Source organism: Rattus norvegicus, chromosome 16, assembly GCF_036323735.1.
Source record: "Rattus norvegicus strain BN/NHsdMcwi chromosome 16, GRCr8, whole genome shotgun sequence".
NCBI lineage: Eukaryota > Metazoa > Chordata > Mammalia > Rodentia > Muridae > Rattus > Rattus norvegicus.
The window spans coordinates 22,822,941-22,846,958 of NC_086034.1; positions in this window are offsets into that span (position 1 = coordinate 22,822,941).

Sequence of the window (24,018 nt, forward strand, 5' to 3'; positions counted from 1 at the left end):
AGTTCTTGAATTTCTAGCCAGAGCAATTAGACAACAAAAGGAGGCAAAAGGGATACAGATTGGAAAAGAAGAAGTCAAAATATCACTATTTGCAGATGATATGGTAGTACATTTAAGTGATCGCAAAAGTTCCACAAGAGAACTACTAAAGCTGATAAACAACTTCGGCAAAGTGGCTGGGTATAAAATTAACTCAAATAACTCAGTAGCCTTCCTCTACACAAAAGAGAAACAAGCCAAGAAAGAAATTCGGGAAATGACACGCTTTATAATAGACCCAAATAATATAAAGTACCTCAGTGTGACTTTAACCAAGCAGGTAAAAGATTTGTACAATAAGAACTTCAAGACTCTGAAGAAAGAAATTGAAGAACACCTCAGAAGATGGAAACATCTCCCATGCTCATGGATTGGCAGGATTAATATAGTAAAAATGGACATTTTACCAAAAGCGATCTACAGATTCAATGCAATCCCCATCAAAATACCAATCCAATTCTTCAAAGAGTTAGAACAATCTGCAAATTCATCTGGAATAACAAAAAACCCAGGATAGCTAAATCTATCCTAAACAATAAAAGGATATCAGGGGGAATCACTATCCCTGAACTCAAGCAGTATTACAGAGCAATAGTGATAAAAACTGCATGGTATTGGTACAGAGACAGACAGATAGACCAATGGAAGACAATTGAAGACCCAGAAATGAACCCACACACCTATGGGCACTTGATTTTTGACAAAGGAGCCAAAATCGTCCAATGGAAAAAAGATAGCATTTTCAGCAAATGGTGCTGGTTCAACTGGAGGTCAACATGTAGAAGAATGCAGATCGATCCATGCTTATCACCCTGTACAAAGCTTAAGTCCAAGTGGATCAAGGACCTCCACATCAAACCAGATATACTCAAACTAATAGAAGAAAAACTAGGGGAGCATCTGGAATACATGGGCACTGGAAAAATTTCCTGAACAAAACACCAATGGCTTATGCTCTAAGATCAAGAATCGACAAATGGGATCATAAAACTGCAAAGCTTCTGTAAGGCAAAGGACACTGTGGTTAGGATAAATCGGCAACCAACAGATTGGGAAAAGATCTTTACCAATCCTACAACAGATAGAGGCCTTATATCCAAAATAAACAAAGAACTCAAGAAGTTAGACCGCAGGGAGACAAATAACCCTATTAAAAAATGGGGTTCAGAGCTAAACAAAGAATTCACAGCTGAGGAATGCCGAATAGCTGAGAAACACCAAAAGAAATGTTCAACATCTTTAGTCATAAGGGAAATGCAAATCAAAACAACCCTGAGATTTCACCTCACACCAGTGAGAATGGCTAAGATCAAAGATCAAAAACTCAGGTTACAGCAGATTCTGGAGAGGATGTGGAGAAAGAGGAACACTCCTCCATTGTTGGTGGGGTTGCAGACTGGTACAACCATTCTGGATATCAGTCTGGAGGTTACTCAGAAAATTGGACATTGAACTGCCTGAGGATCCAGCTATACCTCTTGGGCATATACCCATAAGATACCCCAACATATAAAAAAGACATGTGCTCCACTATGTTCATAGCAGCCTTATTTATAACAGCCAGAAGCTGGAAAGAACCCAGATGCCCTTCAACAGAAGAATGGATACAGAAAATGTGGTACATCTACACAATGGAATATTACTCAGCTATCAAAAACAATGACTTTATGAAATTCGTAGGCAAATGGTTGGAACTGGAAAATATCATCCTGAGTGAGGTAACCCAATCACAGAAAAACACACATGGTATGCACTCATTGACAAGTGGCTATTAGCCCAAATGCTTGAATTACCCTAGATGCCGAGAACAAAGGAAACTCAAGACGGATGATTAAAACGTGAATGCTTCACTCCTTCTTTAAATGTGGAATGAGAATACCCTTGGCACGGAAGGGAGAGGCAAAGATTAAAACAGAGACTGAAGGAACACCCATTCAGAGCCTGCCCCACATGTGGCCCATACATATACAGCCACCCAATTAGACAAGATGGATGAAGCAATGAAGGGCAGGCTGACAGGAGCCGGATGTAGATCTCTCCTGAGAGACACAGCCAGAGTACAGCAAATACATAGGCGAATGCCAGCAGCAAACCACTGCACTGAGAATAGGACCCCATTGAAGGAATCAGAGAAAGAACTGGAAGAGCTCGAAGGGGCTCAAAACCCCTTATGAACAACACTGCCAAGCAACCAGATCTTCCAGGGTCTAAGCTACTACCTAAAGACTATACATGGACTGACCCTGGACTCTGACCTCATAGGAAGCAATGAATATCCTAGTAAGAGCACCAGTGTAAGGGGAAGCCCTGGGTCCTGCTAAGACTGAACCCCCAGTGAAGGTGATTGTTGGGAGGAGGGCAGCAATGGGGGGAGGATGGGGAGGGGAACACCCATAACGAAGGGGAGGGGGAGGGATTAGGGGGATGTTTGCCCTGAAACCGGGAAAGGAAATAACACTCGAGATGTAAATAAGAAATACTCAAATTAATGAAAAAAATTTGACTTCAACAAGTTTCTAACCCCTGGACCATTTCTAAAATTCAAAGATTGTTTTCTCTACTATAAAGTATATGTGTATTTAATGGTTTTATCTTATAATTATTATATAACTTCTATCCATTATATGATAATGAACTCATCTTTTTCAGTAGCACATACATTTTATACTTTATTATGTAAAAGGTATGGCTCAGGTACAATATTTCATTGCATAAATGTTATATTTTGTAATAAAGAGAAAACAACAACAAAAAAAAAGTCCTGGAAAGATCAGGAAATCAAAACCCATAACTAAACATAGTAAAAACAATATACAGTGAACCAGTAACTAACATCATACAAAATGGAGAGGAACTTGATGAAATCCCACTAAAATCAGGGACTAGATAAGGCTGCCTGCACTGTAACTACTTATTCAATACAGCCCTGGAATTCCGAGCCAGAGCAGTCAGACAACAAAAGGAGGTCAAGGGATACAAAGTGGGAGGGAAGATGTCACAATATGGCTATTTGCCAACGATAGGATAGTATATTTAAGTGACGCCAAAAGGTCCACCAGAGAATTACAAAACCTGATATTAACTTCAGCAAATTTTTGGGTACAAAATGACTCAAAAAAAAATTAGTAGCCTTCCTCCACTCAAAGGAAAAACAGGCTGAGTAAAATTAGGGAAATGACACCCTTCACAATAGTCGCAATAATATAAAATACCTCAGTGTGACTTTAACGAAATAAGTGAAAGATCTATATAGCAAGAACTTCAAGTCTCTGAAAAGACATTGAAGAAGATATCAGAAGATGGAACGGCCTCACATTCTCATGGATTAGCAGGATTAATATAGTAAAAGTGGCCATTTTGCCAAAAGCAATCTACAGACTCACTGCAATCCCCATCAAAAATCCAACTCAATTCTTCAGACATAGAAAGAGCAATTTACTAATTCATTTGGAATAAAAAAAACCCAGGATAGCAAAACCTATACTCAATGATAAAAGAACTTCTGGGGAAATCATCATTCCTGACCTCAAGCAGTATTACAGAGCAATAGTGGAAAAAAAAAAGCTGTATGGTTTAGTAACATAGACAGCTAGACAGATCAGTGAAATATAATTGAAGACCCAGACCTGAACCCACCCACCTTTGGTCAATTGATCTTTGACAAAGAACAAAAACCATCCATTTGTAAAAAGATAGCATTTTCAATAAATGGTGCTCATTCAATAGGTTAGCATGTAAAAGATACAAATCAAACAATTCTTATCTCCCTGTACAAAGCTTAAGTCCAAGTGGATCAAGAACATCAACATTAAAACATATACAGTGGAACTAATAGAAGAAAAACTGGAGAATAGACTCACACACATGGGCACTGGGGAAATTTTCCTAAACAAAACAACAATGGCTTATGTGCTAAGGTCAAAAATTGACAAATGGAACCTCATAAAACTGCAAAGCTTCTGTAATGCAATGGATACTTTTCAATAGAACAGAACAGCAACCAACAGATTTGGAAAAGATCTTTACCAATATTACATCTGATGCAGGGCTAATATCAAAAATATACAAAAAAAAAAAAACCCCAAGAACTTAGAGTCCAGAGAGCCAAATAACCCTATTAAAATTTGGGTTCAGAGCTAAACAAAGAATTCTCAGCTGAGGAATATCAAATGGCTGAGAAGCACCTATAGAAATGTTTAGCATTCTTAGTCATCAGGGATGTACAAATCAAAAAACCCTGAGATTCCACTCACACCAGTAAGAATGGCTACGATAAAAAAACTCAGGTGACAGCAGATGCTGGCCAGGATGTGGATAAAGAGGAAAACTCTTCCATTGTTGGTAGGATTGCTGACTGGTACAACCACTCTGGAAATCAGCCAGGAGGTTCCTGAGAAATTTCCACTACCTGAGGACCCAGCCACACCTCTCCTGGGCATATACCCAATAGATGCCCCAACAAACAACCAGGAAACACGCTCCACTATGTTCATAGCAGCCTTATTTATAATAGCCAGAAGCTGGAAAGAACCCAGATGCCCTTCAACAGGGGAGTGGATTCAGAAAATAAGGTACATCTACACAATGGAGTACTACTCAGCAATCAAAAACAATGACTTCATGAAATTCATAGGCAAATGGAATGAACTAGAAAATATCATCCTGAGTGAAGTAACCCAATCACAGAAAAACACACATGGTATGCACTCATTCATAAGTGGATATTAGCCGAAAACCTCGAATTACTCTAGATGCAATCCACAGACCACATGAAGCTCATGACAAAGGATGAATAAAATACAGATGCTTCCACTCCTTCTGAAATGGGATAACAAAAATATCCATAGGAGGGAAATAGAGGCAAAGGTTAGAGCAGAGCCTGAAGGAACAGCCATTCAGAGCCTGCCCCACATGTGGCCCATACATATACAGCCACCAAAACTACATTTGACTGATGAAGCTAAGAAATGTGTGATGACACGGACCGGATATAGATGTCTCCTGAGAGACACACAGAGCATGTCAAATGCAGAGGTGAACACTAACAGCAAACTACTGAACTTAGAACAGGACTCCCTTTTGGGGAATTAGAGAAAGGATTGAAAGAGCTGAAGGTGCTTGCAACCCGATAAGAACAACAATGTCAGAGATGCCCAGGGACTAAACCACTACCCAAAGAGTATACATGGACCCAGGGCTCCAACTGCATATGTATCAGAGAATAGACTTGTTGAACACTAGTGGAAGGGGAAACCCTTGGTCCTACCCTGGGTGACCCACAGTGCAGGGGAATATAGGGGTAGGTTGTAAAGGGTGTGGGTTTGGGGGGAGAATACCCTTATAGGGAAGGGGGAGGGGACGGGGGCATATGGAGAGGAAACTAGGAAAGGGAATAAAGCAGCAGCAGCAGCAGCCTGAGGAGGAGGAGGAGGAGGAGGAAACAGACTGGAGGAGCTGAAGGGGTTTCAACACCACAGGAAGAACAACACTATCAACCAACCAGAATCGCAGAGTTCCCAGAGACTAAAACACCAACCAAAGAGTAGCTTGATACTCATGTATTGCTTTTCTAGGTATCACATTATCTATTTACTGACTAACTGATTTATGGGATTTTGCTGTTCATGGTTTGTTTTAGATACAGGCACTGTAGAATAGGATAGAAGCCTCCAAAAGGGCTTTTATCTGTCCCTCTTGAGACACTAATCCTGTCTAGCTCCAGATGGCTCCAGGCATTTAGAGAACATTAATTAGCTCAGTAATGCCACTGTGTGCTCACAGAAAGGGATTGATTCAAAATTGCCAACATTATCTCTGGAGCTAGTTAAGTTTGCCACAGTCAAAACAAATCTAAATAAACTTGTATCTAATAAAGGTATAATATATTTAAAGTAAAAAAAAAAAAAAGAATGAAGGCTAGCCTTCATTTTAAAAGTCTTGGAAAGATCAGGAATTCAAGTCCCAAATCTAAACATAGTAAAAACAATATACAGCATACCAGTAGCCAACATCAAACTAAATGGAGATGAACTTGAAGAAATACCACTAAAATCAGTAGCCTTCCTCTATTCAAAGGATAAACAGGCTCAAAAAGAAATTAGGGAAATAATGCACTTCACAATAGTAACAGATGTTAAAAAACTACCTCGGTGTTACTCTAACCAAGCAAGTGAATGATCACTTTGACAAGACCTTCAAGTTTCTGAAGAAAGAATTTGAAAAAGATCTCATAAGATGGGAAGATCTCCCATGCTCATGGATTGACGGGAATAAAAATGTAAAATGGCCATCTGACCAAAGGGAATTTACAAATTCAATGTAATCCCCATGAAAATTTCAACTCTATTCTTCATAGAGTTAGAAAGAGCAATTTGCAAATTCGTTTGAAATGACAAGAAATCCAGGATAGTGAAAACTATCTTCAACTATAAAAGAATTTCTGGGAGAATCACCATCCCAGGCCTCAAGCTGTATTATATAGCAATAGTGATAAAACCTGTATGGTTTGGTACAGATTCAGACAGGCAGATCAATGGAATAGAAGTGGAGACCCAGAAATGAGCCCACACACCTTTGGGCCCTTGATGTTTGACAAAGGACCTAAAACCATCCACTGGAAAAAATATAGCATTTTGAACAAATGTTGCTGGATCAACCAGCAGTCAGCATGGACAATGCAAATCAAATGTTTCTTATCACCCCGTACACAGCTAAAATCCAAGAGAATTGAGGATCTCCACATAGAAGAAGATACACTCCAAATAATAAAAGGAAAATTGGGGAAGACCCTGGAACACGTGGGCACTAGGGAAAATTTCCTGAATAGAACACCAATAGCTTATGCTTTAAGATCAAGATTCAACAAATGGGACCTCAAAAAATTGCAAAGATTATGCAAGGAAAAGGACACTGTCATTAGGACAAAATGGAAAACAACAGATTGGGAAAAGATCTTTACCAATCCTATATCTGATAGAAGGGTAATATGTAATATATATATAAAGAAATCTAGAAGTTTAGACTGCAGAAAATCAAATAACTCTACTACAAAATGAGGTACAGAGCTAAACAAAGAATTCTAAGCTGAGGAATATCAAATGGCCCTGAAGCTCCTAAGGAACTATTAAACATCCTTAATCATCAGCAAAAATCAAACCAAGAAAATGCTGAGATTTGACCTCACACCACTCAGAATGACTAAGGACAAAATCTAAGGTGACAACAAATGTTGACGGGGATGTGGAGAAAGAGGAACACTCCTCCACTGTATGTGGGAGAGCAAGCTGGCAAAATAATTCTGGAAATTAGTTTGTAAGTTCCTCAGAAAATTGGACATAGTACTACCTGAGGACCCAGCTATACCCCCTAGTGGGCATATACCCAAAAGGGGCTCCAAAATATAGCAAGGAAATATGCTCCATTATGTTCATAGAACCCTTATTAGTAAATGCCAGGAGCTGGAAAGAATTCAGATGTCCCTCCATCTACAGAGTACACATTGGCTGACCCATGGCCTCAGGTGCATATGTAGCAGAGGATGGCCTTGTTGGGAACTAATTGGAGGAGAAGCCCTTGGTCTTGCCAAGGCTCTATCCCCCAGTGTAAGAAAATGGTAAAGCAGTGAGGTGGGAAGAGGTGAGTAGATGGGTGGGGGAAAACCCACATAGAAATTGGGAAGGGGCGATGTGATAGGCTGTACATGGATGGGAAACCAGGAAAGAAGATAACATTTGAAATGGAAATAAAAAAAATTAAACAAACCCCTCCCAAAAAAATGAAGGGCTGTGGTGGCAGGTAAAACTCATTTGGTAAAACATTTGCCCTGAGAAACTGACTGTAGATGTGGGGATAAGGGGAGCCCCAAAGCTTACTTGCCTGCAAGTGTGAGTATCAATGTGCTCCAAGATAGTAAATCAATAACACCAGGAACGTGGGAGAGTAAAGTTTGTCTCCAGAACAGAGGGACTAGAGGTGGAACCCACAGGGCGGCCTGATGGCCTGAGTTCAGTCCTCAGAAGCCACAATGTGGTAGAACAGAACCGTCAGTTGGCTCTGCCCTCTGACCACTACACACTTAGCTCCACGTGTGTGGAAAGTGAGAGGAAGTCAATGGCAATCTCTGACCGTCACATGTATATCAGTGCAAAATCAACAGTACAGAAGGTCCTCACTCACCTTCTGTGAGGGGGCATGGTCACAGTTCCTGTTCAATATGTCTTTTATCCATTAGCAAACAGGTAATATTGATCTAATATTCATTATTGATATTTTTGTCCCAAAGTTGACAATTTGTCTTATGATTAATTTTCCAGTACTGTCTATTAACATTAATGCTCTATATATTAAGAAAGTCTTCATAGAATCAGGGGTTGTAGAGAGGAATGGGAGAGGCAAAGAAGGGGATAACATTTAAAATGTAAATACATAAAATACACAAACACCTCCAGCAAAGTGGCTGGGTATGAAATTAACTCAAAGAAATCCGTAGCCTTCCTCTATACAAAAAAGAAATAAGCCGAGAAAGAAATTAGGGAAATGACACCCTTCATAATAGTCCGAATTGATATAAAATAACTCGGTGTGACTTTAACCAAGCAAGAGAAAGATCTGTATGATAAGAACTTCAAGCTTCTGAAGAAAGAAATTAAAGATGAGCAATGCTCTACTCAATGATATCCTAGAAAAGGAAGAAATAAAGAAATTAAAGACTTCTTAGAATTTAATGAAAATGAGGGTACAACATACCCAAACTTATGGGACAAAACGAAAGTTGTGCTAAGAGGAAAACTCATAGCTCTGAGTGCCTGCAGAAAGACACAGGAGAGAGCATAGGTCAACAGCTTGACAGCACACCTAAAAGCTCTAGAACAAAAAGGAGCAAATACACCCAGGAGGAGTAGAACGCAGGAAATAATGAAACTCAGAGCTGAAATCAGCCAAGTAGAAACAAAAAGGACTATACAAAGAATCAACAGAGCCAAAAGCTGGTTCTTTGAGAAAATGAACAAGATAGATAAACCCTTAGCCACACTAACAAGAGGACACAGAGAGTGTGTCCAAATTAACAAAATCAGAAATGAAAAGGGAAACATAACAACAGAATCAGAGGAAATTCAAAAAATCGTCAGATCTTACTACAAAATCCTACATTCAACAAAACTTGAAAATCTGCACGTAATGGACAATTTCCTAGACAGATACCAGTTACCAAAGTTCAATCAGGAACAAATAAACCATTGAAACAACCCCATAACTTCTAAAGTAGTAGAAGCAGTCATTAAAAGTCTCCCAACCAAAAAGAGCCCAGGTCCAGACGGGTTTAGTGCAGAATTCTATCAGACCTTCATAGAAGACCTCATACCAATACTATCCAAATATTCCAGAAATTTGAAACAGACGTAGCGCTACCGAATTCCTTCTGTGAAGACAGAATTACTATTATACCTAAACCACACAAAGACCCAACAAAGAAAGAGAACTTCAAACCAATTTCCCTTACAAATATTGACGCAAAGATACTTAATAAAATTCTTGAAAACCAAATCCAAGAGCACATCAAAACAATCATCCATCATGATCAAATCAGCTTCATCACAGAAATGCAGGGATGGTTTAATATACGAAAAACCATCACCGTAATCCACTATATAAACAAATTGAAAGATAAAAACCACATGATCATTTCATTAGATGTTGAGAAAGAATTTGACAAAATTCAACACCCCTTCATGATAAGAGACCTGGAAAGAAGAGAAATTCAAGGCCCATATCTAAACATAGTAAAATTCATATATACCAAACCAGTAGCTAATATTAAACTAAACGGAAATAAACATGAAGCAATCCCACTAAAATCAGGGACTAGACAAGGCTGGCCACTCTTTCCCTACTTCTTCAATATAGTTCTTGAAGTTCTACCCAGAGCAATCAGACAAGAAAATAATATCAACGGGATACGGATTGGAAAGGAAGAAGTCAAAATATCACTATTTGCACACGATAAGATTGTATATTTAAGTGATCCCAAAAGTTCCATCAGACAACTACTAAACCTAATAAACACCTTCAGAAAAGTGACTGGGTATAAATTTAACTCGAATAAATCAATAGCCTTCCTCTAACACAAAAGAGATACAAGCCAAGAAAGAAATTAGGGAAATGATACCCTTCAAAATAGTCCCAAATGATATAAAATAACTTGGTGTGACTTTAACCAAGCAAGTGAAAAGATAAGAACTTTTATAAGTGTATGATAAGAACTTCTAGCCTCTGAAGAAAGGAATTGAAGAAGACCTCGGAAGATGGAAAGATCTCCCAGGCTCATGGATTGGCAGGATTAATATAGTAAAAATGGCCATTTTACCAAAAGCAATCTACAGATTCAATGCAATCCCCATTAAAATACCAATCCAATACTTCAGAGAGTTAGACAGAACAATTTGCAAATTCATCTGGAATTACAAAAAACCCAGGATAGCTAAAACTATCCTCAACAATAAAAGGACTTCCAGGGGAATCACTTTCGTGAACTCAAGCAGTATTACAGAGCAATAATGATAAAAACTGTATGGTATTGGTACAGAGACAGACAGATAGACCAGAGGAATAGAATTGAAGACCCAGAAATGAAGCCACACACATATGGTCACTTGATTTTTGACAAAGGAGCCAAAACCATACAATGGAAAAAAGCATTTTTTAACTAATGGTACAGGTTCAACTGGACATCAGCATGTAGAAGAATGCAGATCAATCCATGCTAATCACCCTGTACAAAACTTAAGTCCAAGTGGATCAAGGACCTCCACATCAAACCAGATACACTCAAACTAATAGAAGAAAAAGTGGGGAAGCGTCTTGAACACATGGGCACTGGAGAAGATTTCCTGAACAAAACACCAATGGCTTATACTCTAAGATCAAGAATGGACAAATGGGATCTCATAAAACTACAAAAACTCAATAAAACTCTTGCAAACTAAATCTAAGAAAACATCCATCAGCATCAAGTAGGCTTCATCCCAGGCATGCAGGGATGGTTTAATATACGGAAAACCATCAATGTAACCCACTATATAAACAAATTCAAAGATAAGAAGCACATGGTCATTTCATTAAAAACTGAGAAAGCATTTGACAAAATTCCACACTCCTTCATTATAAAAGTCCTGGAAAGATCAGGAATTCAAGGCCCATATCTAAACATAGTAAAAGCAACATACAGCAAACCAGTAGCTAACATCAAACTAAATGGAGAGAAACTTGAAGCCATCCCACTAAAATCAGGGACTACACAAGGCTGCTCATGCTCTCACTACTTATTCTATATAGTACCGGAAATCCTAGTCAGAGCAATCAGACAGCAAAAGCAGGTCAAAGGGATACAAATTGGAAGGGAAGAAATCAAAATATCACTATTTGCAGATGATATGATAGTGTACTTAAGCGAACACAAAAGATCCACCAGAGAACTCCTTAACCTGATAAACAACTTCAGCAAAGTGCCGGGGTGTAAAATTAACTCAAACAAATCAGTAGCCTTACTCTACCCAAAGGATAAACAGGCTGAGAGAGAAATTAGGGAATGGCTCCCTTAACAATAGTCCCAAATAACATAAAATGCCTTGGTGTGATGTTAACCAAGCAAGTGAGAGATCTGTATGACAAGAATTTCAAATCTCTGAAGAAATTGAAGAAGATCTCAGAAGATGACAAGATCTTCCATGCTCAAGGATTAGCAGGATTAATATGCTAAAGTTGGCCATTTTGCCAAAATCAATCTACAGGTCAATGCAATCCCCATCAAATTTCCTGCTCAATTCTTTATAGAGATAGAGAGAGCAATTTGCAAATTCATTTGGAATAACAAAACCCCAGGATGGCGAAAACTGTACTCAACAATAAAAGAAATTCTGGGGGAATCACCATCCCTGACTTCAAGCAGTATTACAGAGCAATAATCTTCAAAACTTTATGGTATTGGTACAGAGACAGGCAGGTAGATCAGTGCAACAGAATTGACGATCCAGCAATGAACCACACACCTGTAGCCTCTTGATCTTTGACAAAGGAGCTAAAACTGTCCAATGGAAGAAAGATAGCATTTTCAACAGATGGTGCTGGTTCAACTGGAGGTCAGCATATAGAAGAATGGAAATGGATCCATTCTTATCACCCTGTACAAAGCTTAAATCCAAGTGGATCAAGAACCTCCACATCAAACCAGATACACTCGAATTGATAGAAGAAAAATTGGAGAAGAGTCTCAAACACATGGGCACTGGGGAAAATTTCCTGAACAAAACAAAAATGGCTTATGCTCTAAGATCAAGAATCAACAAATGGGACCTCATAAAACTACAAAGCTTTTGTAAAGCAAAAGACAATGTCATTAGGACAAAACAGCAACCAGCAGATTGGGAAAAGATCTTTACCAATTCTACATGTGATAGAGAGCTATTATCAATCCAAAATATACAAAGAACTCGGGAGGTAGACTCCAGAGAGCCAAATCACTCTATCAAAAATAGGGTACAGAGCTAAAGAAAACATTCTCAGCTGAGGATTATCAAATGGCCAAAAAGCATCTAAAGAAATGTTCAACATCCTTAGTCATCACGTGAATGCAAATCAAACAGCCCTGAGATAAAAAAAAAAAAAAAAAAAAAAAACTCAGGTGACAGCAGACGCTGGTGAGGATGTGGAGAAAGAGGAACACTCCTCCATTGTTGGGGGGATTGCAAACTTCTACAACCTCTCTGGAAATCAGGCTCTCCAGCCTCAGAAAATTGGACATTACACTACCTCAGCACCCAGCTCTACCACCCTTGGGCACATACCCAAAAGATGCTCAAACATACAACAAAGACACATGCTCCACTATGTTCATAGCAGTCTTATTTATAATAGCCAGGAGCCGGAAAGAACCCAGATGCCCTTCAACAGAAGAAAGGATTCAAAAAAATGTGATAAATCTACACAATGAAGTATTACTCAGCTATCAAAAACAATGACTTCATGAAATTCATAGGCAAATGGAATGAACTAGAAAATATCATGCTGAGTGAGGTTACTCAATGACAAAAAACACACTTGGTATGCACTCATTGATAAGTGGATATTAGTCAAAAACCCAATTTCCCAAGACACAATCTACAGACCACAGGAAGCTCAAGAAGAAGGATGACCAAAATGCAGATGCTCCTACATTTTCTTAAAATTGGGGAAAATATTCATGTGATGGGATATGGAAGCGAAGTTTAGAGCAGCGACTCAAGAAATGGCTGTTCAGAGCCTGACACACATATGGCCCATGTATATACAACCACCAAAACTAGATAAGATTGATGAAGCTAAAAAGGGACCGGATATAGATCTCTCCTGAGAGACAATCCAGAGCATGTCTAATACAGAGGTCAATGCTAGCAGCAAACCACCAAACTGAGAAGAGGACCCTGTTGGGCAGAATTAGAGGAAGTATTGAAAGATTTGAAGGAGCTTGCAACCCCATAAAAACAAGAATGCCAACCAACCAGAGCCTCCAGGGACTAAACCATCACCTAAAGACTATACATGGACTGACCCAGGTCTCCAGCTGCATATGTAGCAGAGAATAGCCTTGTTGGGGCACCAGTGGAAGGGAAAGCCCTTGATCTTTCCACGGTTGGACCGCCAGTTCAGGGGAATATGGGGGAGGGCAATGAGGGGGATGTATAGGAGGAATACCTGTATAGGGGAGAAGGAGGGGAAGGAATGTGGGCTTATGGACAGGAAACCAGGAAGGGGAATAACCTTTGAAATGTAAGTAAAGAAACATATAATAAAAAATTAAAAATAAATAAATTTAAAAATAAGAAAATAAATAAATAAATAAATAAATAAATAAATAAATAAATAAATAAGGCTGCTATGGAACATAGTGGATCATGTGTCCTTGTTAAATGTTGGGGAATCTTTGTAGGTATATGCCCAGGGTTATATATCTGGTTCTGAGGCACGGTGTCCAGTTTTCTGAAGAACCTCCAGCCTGATTTCCGGAGTGATTGAACAAGCCTGCAATGCTAACAGCAATGGAGGGCTGTTCCTCTTTTTCCACATGTTGGCCAGCATATGCTGTCACATGAGTTTTTACTCTTTGCCATTCAGACTGATATGAGGTAGAATCTCATGGTCATTTTGAGTTTCATTTCCCTCATGACTAAGGATTTTGAACACTTCTTTAGATGCTTCTTGGACATTTGAAATTCATCAGTTGAGAATTCTTTACCTCTGTACCCCATTTTTAATAGGGTTATTTTTCTCTCAGGAGTTTAACTTCTGGGAATTCCATGAAGCCACAGTTATGTTGATAACTAAACCACACAAAGACTCAAAAAAGAAAGAGAACTTCAGACCAATTTTTCCTATGAATATCGAGGCAAAAATACTCAATAAATTTCTAACAAACCTATTTCAAGAACGCCTTAAAATAACCATTCATCATGATAAAGCAGAGTTCTGCCCAGAGACGCAGGGATGATTCAATATATGAATATCAATCAACATAATCTACTATATAAACAAACTAAAAAATACATTATCATTAAAAGCCTTGGGCAAAATACACCACCCCTTAATGTTAAAAGTCTTGAATAATCAGGAATTCACGGCCCAAATCCAAACATAATAAAAGCAAGGAACAGCAAACCAATGTGCAATATCAAACTGACAGAACGTTCACATATTCATGGAAGTTGAACAACTCTATCCTCAATGACAACTTGGTCAAGGAAGAATTAAAGAAATAAAGACTTCTTAGAATTTAATGAATATGAAGATACAAAATATCGAAATATAAGGGACACAATGAAAGCAGTGCTAAGAGTAAAACTCATAGCTCTGAGTGCCTGCAAAAGAAACAGGAGAGAGCATACTCAGCTACATGACAGCACACCTAAAAGCTCTAGAACAAAAGAAACAGATACACCCAAGTGGTGTATTTGTAGAGGGCAGCAAATAATCAAACTCCGGGCTAAAATTAAGCAAGTAGAAACAAAAAGGATTACATAAAGATTCAACAAAACCTGGAGCTGTTTCTTTGAGAAATCAACAAGATAGATAAACACTTAGACAGACTAACCAGAGATCACAGAGAAGTGTAGCCAAATCAAAAAAAAAAATCATAAATGAAAAGAGAGACATAGCAAAATCTGAGTAAATTAAAAAAATCATTAGATCATCCAACAAAAGCCTATATTCAGCATAACTGGAAAATCTGGAGGAAATGGACAATTTTCTAGACAAATACCATTTACCAATGTTAAATGAGGAACACATAAACCATCTAAACAATCCTGTAACTCCTAAAGAAATAGAAGCAGTGATTAAGAGTCGCCTAACCAAAAAGAGCCCAGGACGAGATGGATTTAGTGCAGAATTCTATCAGAATAGAAGATATCACAGCAATACTATCCCGATTATTCCCCCAAATAGAAACAGATGGAGCACTCCCAAATTCCTTCTATGAAGCTACAATTACTCTTATACAGAAACCACACAAAGACCCCATGAAGAAAGAGAAGTTCAGACCAATTTCTTTTATGAATATTGACACAAAAATACTCAATAAAATTCTTGTAAATGGCAAACAGAATCAAAGAACACATCAAAACCATCATCCATCATGATCAAGTAGGCTTCATCCCAGGCATGCAGGGATGGTTTAATATACAGAAAACCATCAACATAATCCACTATATAAACAAACCGAAAGAACAAAACCACATGATCATTTCATTAGATGCTGAGAAAGCATTTGACAAAATTTCAACACCCCTTCATAATCAAAGTTCTGGAAAGAATAGGAATTGAAGGCCCATACCTAAACATAGTAAAAGCCATATACAGCAAACCAGTTGCTAACATTAAACTAAATAGACAGTAACTTGAAGCAATCCCACGAAAATCAGGGACTACACAAGGTTACCCACTCTCTCCCTACTTATTCAATATAGTTCTTGAAGTTTTAGCCAGAGCAATCAGACAACAAAAGGAGATCGAAGGGATAAAGATTGGAAAAGTGGAAGTCAAAATATCACTATTTGCAGATGATATGATAGTATATCTAAGTGAACCCAAAAGTCCCACCAGAGAACTACTAAAACTGATAAACACCTTATGCAAAGTGGCTGGATCTAAAATTACTCAAATAAATCAGTAGCCTTCCTCTACACAAAAGAGAAACAAGCCAAGAAAGAAATAGGGAAATGACACCCTTCCTAATAGTCCCAAATAATAAAAAATACCTCGGTGTGACTCTAGCCAAGCAAGTGAAAGATCTGTATGATAATAACTTTAAGCCTCTGAAGAAAGAAATTGAAGAAGACCTCAGAAGATGGAAAGATCTCCCATGCTCATGGATTGGCAGGATTAATATAGTAAAAATGGCCATTTTACCAAAAGCGATCTACAGATTCAACGCAATCCCCATCAAAATACCAATCCAATTCTCCAGAGAGTTAGACAATTTGCAAATTCATCTGGAATAACAAAAAACCCAGGATAGCTAAAACTATCCTCAAAAATGAAATCACTTCCAGGGGAATCACTATCCCTGAACTCAAGCAGTAATACAGAGCAATAGTGATAAAAAAAACTGCATGCTATTGGTACAGAGACAGACAGACAAGTGCAATAGAAGTGAAGATGCAGAAATGAACCCATACACCTATGGTCACTTGATTTTTGACAAAGGAGCCAAAACCATCCAGTGGAAAAAAGAGCATTTTCAGCAAATGGTGCTGGTTCAACTGGTGGTCAGCCTGTAGAAGAATGCAGATGATCCATTCTTATCACCCTGTACAAAGCTTAAGTCCACATGGATCAAGGACCACCACATCAAACCACATACACTGGAAGTTATAGAATAAATAGTGGGGAACTGTGTCAAACATGTAGGGACTGAGAAAAATTTCCTGAAAAAATGCCAATGGCTTATGCTCTAAGATCAAGAATCAAGACATGGGACCTTATAAAACTGCAAAGCTTCTGTAAGGCAATGTACACTGTCATTAGGACAAAACAGCAACCTATAAATTGGGAAAAAATCTTTACCAATACTACATCCGACACAAGGCTAGTATCAAAAATAGATGAACTCAAGAACTTAGGCTCCAGAGAGCCAAATAACACTATTTAAAAATGTGGGGCAGGCTCTGAACGGCCATTCCTTGAGTGTCTGTTGTAAAGATTGCCTCCATATCCCCTCCTATGAATACTTTTTTCCCCCCATTTTAAGGATTGCAAGCGTCTGCATTTTGCTCATCCTTCTTCTTGAGCTTCATGGGGTCTGGGGATTGCATCTAGGGTAATTTGAGCTTTTGGGCTAACATACAATAATCACTGAGTGTACAACATGTGTGTTTTCCTGTGAATGGGTTAACTCACTCAGGTTGATATTTTCTAGTTCTTTCCATTTGCCTCTGAGTTTCATGAAGTCATTGTTTTTGATAGTTGAGTAGTACTCCATTGTGTAGATGTACCACATTTTCTGAATCAATTTCTCTGTTGAAGGCATCTGAATCCTTTCCAGTTTCTGGCTATTATAAATAAGGTTGCTATGAAAATAATGGAGCATGTTTTCTTGTTGCATGTTGGAGCATCATTTGGGTCTACGCCCAGGAGAGGTATAGCTGGGTCCTTAGGTAATGCAACGTCCAATTTTCTGAGGAACCTCCAGACTGATTTCCAAAGTGGTTATACCAGTTTGCAATTCCACCAACAATGGAGGAGTGTTCCTCTTTCTCCACATCCTCACCAGCATCTGCTGTCACCTGAGATTTTTATCCTAGCCTTTCTGACTGGTGTGAGGTGGAATCTCAGGGATTTTTTGATTTGCATTTCCCTGATGTCTAAGAATATTGAACATTTCCTAAGGTGCTTCTCGCCCATTCGATATTCCTCACCTTTTAATTTGTGTGTGTGTGTGTGTGTGTGTGTGTGTGTGTGTGTGTGTGTGTATCCACCAAAACTAGGTAAGATTGATGAAGCTAAGAAGAGCATGCTGACAGGAACCAGATATAGGTCTCTCCTACAGACACAACCAGAGCATGTCAAATACATAGGTAAACACTAGCACCAACCCACTCAACTGAAAACGGGACTCCCTTGGGGAAATTCCAGAAGGAATTGAAAGATCTGAAGGTTCTTGCCACCCCATAAGAATACCAAGGCCTACCATCCAGAGCTTCCAGGGACTAAACCACTACCCAAAGACCATACATGGACTGACCCAGGACTCCAAATGCATATGTTGCAGAGTTGGAATATCATTTCTTAGGCACCAGTGGAAGGGGAAGTCCTTGGTCCTGCCAAGGTTGGACCCCAGAGCGGGGGAATGTCTGGGGGTGTAGAACGGGAGAATGAATGGGAGGGCCTCAGTTATGGTGAAGGAGGAGGGGATAGGAGGCTTATGGATAGGAAAATGGGAAAGGAATGTACATCTAAAATGTAAATTAAGAAATATATCCCATCAAAAAAGAGAAGAAGAAGAAGAAGAAGAAGAAGAAGAAGAAGAAGAAGAAGAAGAAGAAGAAGAAGAAGAAGAAGAAGAAGAAGAAGAAGAAAAAGAAAACGGACTGGAGGAGCTGAAGGGGTTTCAACCCCATAAGATTAATTACAACATCAACCATTCAGACCCTCCAGGGCTCCCAAAGACTAAACCAGCAACCAAAGAGAAGCTTGACACCCGTGTGTTGCTTTTCTAGGTATCACACTATTTATTTACTGACTAACTCATTTATGAGATTTTGCTTTCTTTGTTTGTTTTGAATACGGGCACTGTAGGATAGGCTGGAAGCCTCCAACAGGGCTTCTAGCTGACCCTCTTGACACACTAAACCTGTCTAGCTCCACATGGCTCCTGGCACTTAGAGAACTTTAATTAGTCCAGTAACTGCTCACAGTTAGTGAATGATTCGAAATTGACAACAATGTCTGTGGAGCGTGTTAAATTACAACAGTCAACACAAATCTAAGTAATCTTCCATCCAATAAAAACTATAATGTATGTAAAGTAAAAAGTGAGGGCTAGCCTTCATTTTAAAATTCTTGGATTGATCAGGAATTCAAGGCCCATACCTAAACATAGTAAAAACAATATAGAGCAAACCAGTGGCCAATATCAAACTAAATGGAGAAAACCTTGAAGAATTAGCACTAAAGTCCACTGCCTTCCTCTATTCAAAGGATAAACAGGCTCAGAAAGGAATTAGGGAAATGACACCCTTCAAAACAGTAACAAATGATATAAAATACCTCGCTGTGACTCTAATCAAACAAGTGAATGATCTCTTTGACAAGAACTTTAAATTTCTAAAGAAAGAACTTGAACAAGATCTCATAAGATGGAAAGATTTCCCATGCTCACATATTGGCAGGATTAAAATTGTAAAAATGGAAATCTGACCAAAAGCAATCTAAGATTCAATGTAATTCCCATGAAAGTTCCAACTCTATTCCTCATTTAGGTAGAAAGAGGAATGTGCAAATTCATTTGGAATAATAAAAAATCCAGGGTAGTGAGAACTGTCCTCAAAAATGAAAGAACTTCTGGGAGACTCACCATCCCAGGCGTCAGGCTGTATTACATATCAATAGTGATAAAAACTGCATGGTTTAGTACACAGACAGGCAGGTTGATCAAGGGAGTAGAATTGGAGACAGAGAAATGAACCCACACAACTTTGGTCACTTGATGTTTGACAAAGACACTGAAGTCATTCAGTGGAAAAAAGACAGCATTTCCAGCAAATGCTGTTGAATCAACTGGCAGTCAGCATGTAGAATGCAAATCAAACTTTTCTTGTCACCCTGTACACAGCTAAAGTCCACGTGAATTGAGGATCTCCACATAGAAGCAGATACACTCAAAATAATAAAAGGAAAATTGGGGAAGAGCCTGGACCACATGGGCACTGGGGAAATTTTCCTGAATAGAACACCAATAGCTTAGGCTCCAATTTCAAGTATCGAAAAATGAGACCTCAAAAAATTGCAAAGATTATGCAAGGAAAAGGACACTGTCATTAGGACAAAATGGAAACTAACAGATTAGAAAAAGATCTTTACGACTCCTACATCTGATAGAAGGCTAATATGCAACGTATACAAAGAAATCTATGTTTAGACTCCAGAGAATCAAATAGCTCTATTACAAAATGAGGAGGTGCAAACTTAAATAAAGAATTCTAAACTGAGGAATATCAAATGTCCCAGAAACTCCTAAGGAACTATTGAATATCCTTAATCATCAGGGAAATGTAAATCAAGAAAATGAAGAGATTCCACCTCACACCAGTAGAATGACTAAGAACAAAATCTCAGGTGACAACAGATGTTGGTGAGGATGTGGAGAAAGAGGAACACTCCTCCTTGTAGGTGGGAGAGCAAGCTGGTACAACTCTAGAAATTACTTAGCATGTTCCTCAGAAAATTGGGCATAGTACTACCTGAGGACCCAGCTATACCCCATCCTGGGCATACATCTAAAAGGGGCTCCAACATATAACAAAGACACATGCTCAAATTATGATCATAGCACCCTTTTTGTAATTGCCTGGAGCTGGAAAGAACCCAGATGTCCCTCCATGTACAAAGTACACATTGACACACTCATGTCTTCAGGTCATATGTAGCAGAGGATGACCTTTTTGGGAACCAATGAGAGGAGAAGCCCTTGGTCTTGCCAAGGCTCCACCTCCCAGTGTAAGGGAATGCTAAGACAGGGAGGTGGGAAGGGGTGAGTGGATGGGTGGGAAAACACCCTAATAGAAGAGGGGGAGGGGCAATGAGATAGGCGGTTCATGGATGGGAAACTAGGAAAGGGGATAACATTTGAAATGGGAACAAAAAATATCAAATAAAAATCCCCCCACCCCCAGAATAGGGAGGCTAAGTTTAGAATAGACGTAGAAGGAACACCCATTCAGAGCCTGCCCCACATGTGGCCCATACATATACAGCCACCAAACTAGATAAGATGGATGAAGCAAAGAAGTGCAGGCTGACAGGAACCAGATGTAGATCTCTCCTGAGAAACACAGCCAGAATACAGCAAATACATAAGTGGATGCCAGCAGCGAACCACTGAACTGAGAACGGGACCCCCGTTGAAGGAATCAGAGAAAGGATTGAAAGAGCTTGAAGGGACTTGAGACCCCATATGAACAACAATGCCAAGCAACCAGAGCTTCCAGGGACTAAGCCACTACCTAAAGACTATACATGGACTGACCCTGGACTCCAACTGCATAGGTAGCAATGAATAGCCTACTAAGGTCATCAGTGGAAGGGGAAGCCATTGGTCCTGCCAAGGCTGGACCCTTAAATAATGGGATTCTTGGGGTGAGGTAATGGGGGGAGAATGGGGAGGGGAACACCCATATAGAAGAGGAGGAGGAGGGGTTCGGGGGATGTTGGCCTGGAAACCGGGAAAGGGAATAACAATTGAAATGTAAATAAGATACATCCAATTTAATATTGACCGGTAAAATAAAAGAAAAGGAAAAAATCGCCCCCCCGCAGAAAAATAATGAAGCGCTTTTGCGGTTGGTAAACCTCACTTGGTAAAACATTTGCCCTGAAAACCTGACTGTAGATGTGGGGATAAGGGGAGCCCCAAGGCTTACTTGCCTGCAAGTGTGAATAGCAATGTGCTCCAAGATAGTAAATCAATCACACGAGGGTGTGGCTGGGTGAGGTTTCTCTCCAGAACAGAGGGACCAGGGGTGGAACCCACAGGGAGGCCTGATGGCCTGAGTTCAGTCCTCAGAAGCCAGAACAGAACCGTCAGTTGGCTCTGTCCTCTGACCACTACACACTTAGCTCCACATGTGTGGGGCACTGGAAAGTGAGAGAAAGACAATGGCAATCTCTAACCTTCACATGTATATCAGTGCAAAATCAACAGAACAGAAGGTCCTCACTCACCTTCTGTGAAGGGGACATGGTCACAGTTCCTGTTCAAAATGTCTTTTATCCATTAGCAAACAGGTAATGTTGATCTAATATTCATTATTGATATTGCCCTAAAGTTGACAATTTGTCTTATGATAAATTTTCGAGTGTTGTCTATTATAATTAATGCTCTATATATTAATAAAGTCTTCATAGAATCAGGGGTTATGGAGGGGGGATGGGGATAACATTTGAAATGTAAATACATAAAATATCTAAGAAAAAAGAAAAAAGAACAAAAAGAACAAAAACAGGAAAAACAAAAAGAAAATCTACATGGGGGCATGGCAGTGACCAGCTCTAGTTTTGGTTTGAATAACACTCAGTTCTGATTGCTAGGACACACAGGGCAGCTCACAACTGTTTATAGCTGCAGCCCCAGGGGAACCAGCACCAGGTTCTACCACATATGGTACACAGAAAATACACAGAGGTAAAACGATTGTGTGTGTGTGTGTGTGTGTGTGTGTGTGTTTGCCCGCGTGCATGTGTGTCTGTATCTGTGTGCCTTTTTGTATGTTTACACAACTTAAGTTATACATAAAAATAAAATGAGGTAGTTTCATTAAGGCCTAGGACCTGCTGTCACACAGGGTGGAGGTCTCATATGACTAAGAGCTTTCAGCAGGTATAGACTCAGGAGTCCCCAGGCTTGGGCTCTGTCTTCAAATCATGGGTCACCTGGTACCCATCATGAAAAGGATGCTTAGGGATCCTGAAGAAAGACAAGCAGCTAGGGAGAGCAGCAGAACGCCTTGACTTGCTGTTTGGCAAATGGTGCTGCAGAGACTTGTGAGATTGCCTGGGCTCTGTTAATGTTTTTGGGGTTTTGCTTTGGTTTGGTGTTTTGAGCCAGGGTTTCTCTGTAGACCAGGCTGCCCACAAAGTGAGATTCTATCTCAGAAGTAGTAAGTTACCTTGCCAGAGACGGTGTCATCTGCTTCAGATGTCTTCTGTGAGCCCTTGTAGAAAGGTTGCTGACTGATTTATGTGATGCCACAGAGCTGTTTGTAATGAGGCAGGAAAACAGGGACGTATGTGAGGGCTGCCTTTGCTCCTTGTGTATCACAGGCCAAATCCTTCCTTCCTAAACTCCAGACTTGCGCGCTGCCCCTTTACCTCTTGAGCAGATGAAGTCCTTGTGGAGATGACCGCAGCTCCATCCTGCAGTTGTTGGTTCTGACAGACAGCCCCGAGAGACCACAAAGCCTTTAAGGATAGGGCGTGTTCTGGAAGTCCGCTGATGTGGGGTTCACCCACACTGGACAGCCTAGACGGAGCAAGTCTCACATCCGCCATCTTGGTGAAGGCCCACAACAGCTCCAGGAAGCGGAAGTACATGGATCGGGGGAGGAGTCCTCCAGCACTGGTTAGAATGGACAGTCTCAAAACGGCCAGGGAGGTAAACGCCCCAAGCATGTCCAGGATCGAGGCCACTTCTCTTTTCATCACGGAGAGGTCTCTGTGACCTCTGTCTCAGTACTTTTCTCCCTGACATGATTTATTAATACATGTATGTTATTTTGGGGTTATTTATTTTTCCACTAGTGTCAATGCCAGTCACCTTAAAAGGCAATCATTCACCTATTCCAAAAACACTGTGGGTTTATTCTACATTTCTCTCAGCGAACAAAAGCAAAAAGTGCCAAGTATAACAGTTTAATATTTGTCACCAAGTTAAAAAAACAAATGAAAAAAATACATATATAAATACATATATATACACATATATATTTTTATATATATATGCATGCATGCGCCAAGGGAATACATACGGAGCCAAAAACTAACAGAGGACACAAGGCTCCACCTAGACATCTTGTGTCACACAATTTCACCTCCAGTAACAGGAATGGGTAACAAACTGCTGAGTCATTAACCATAGGGTCCTATAGGAAGCCTCAACTGTCACAGGCTTGTGTCAAGACTATTGGTTGGTCTACACAATCTGATGTTCAGGACTGATTTCTGATGGTAACACTTCTG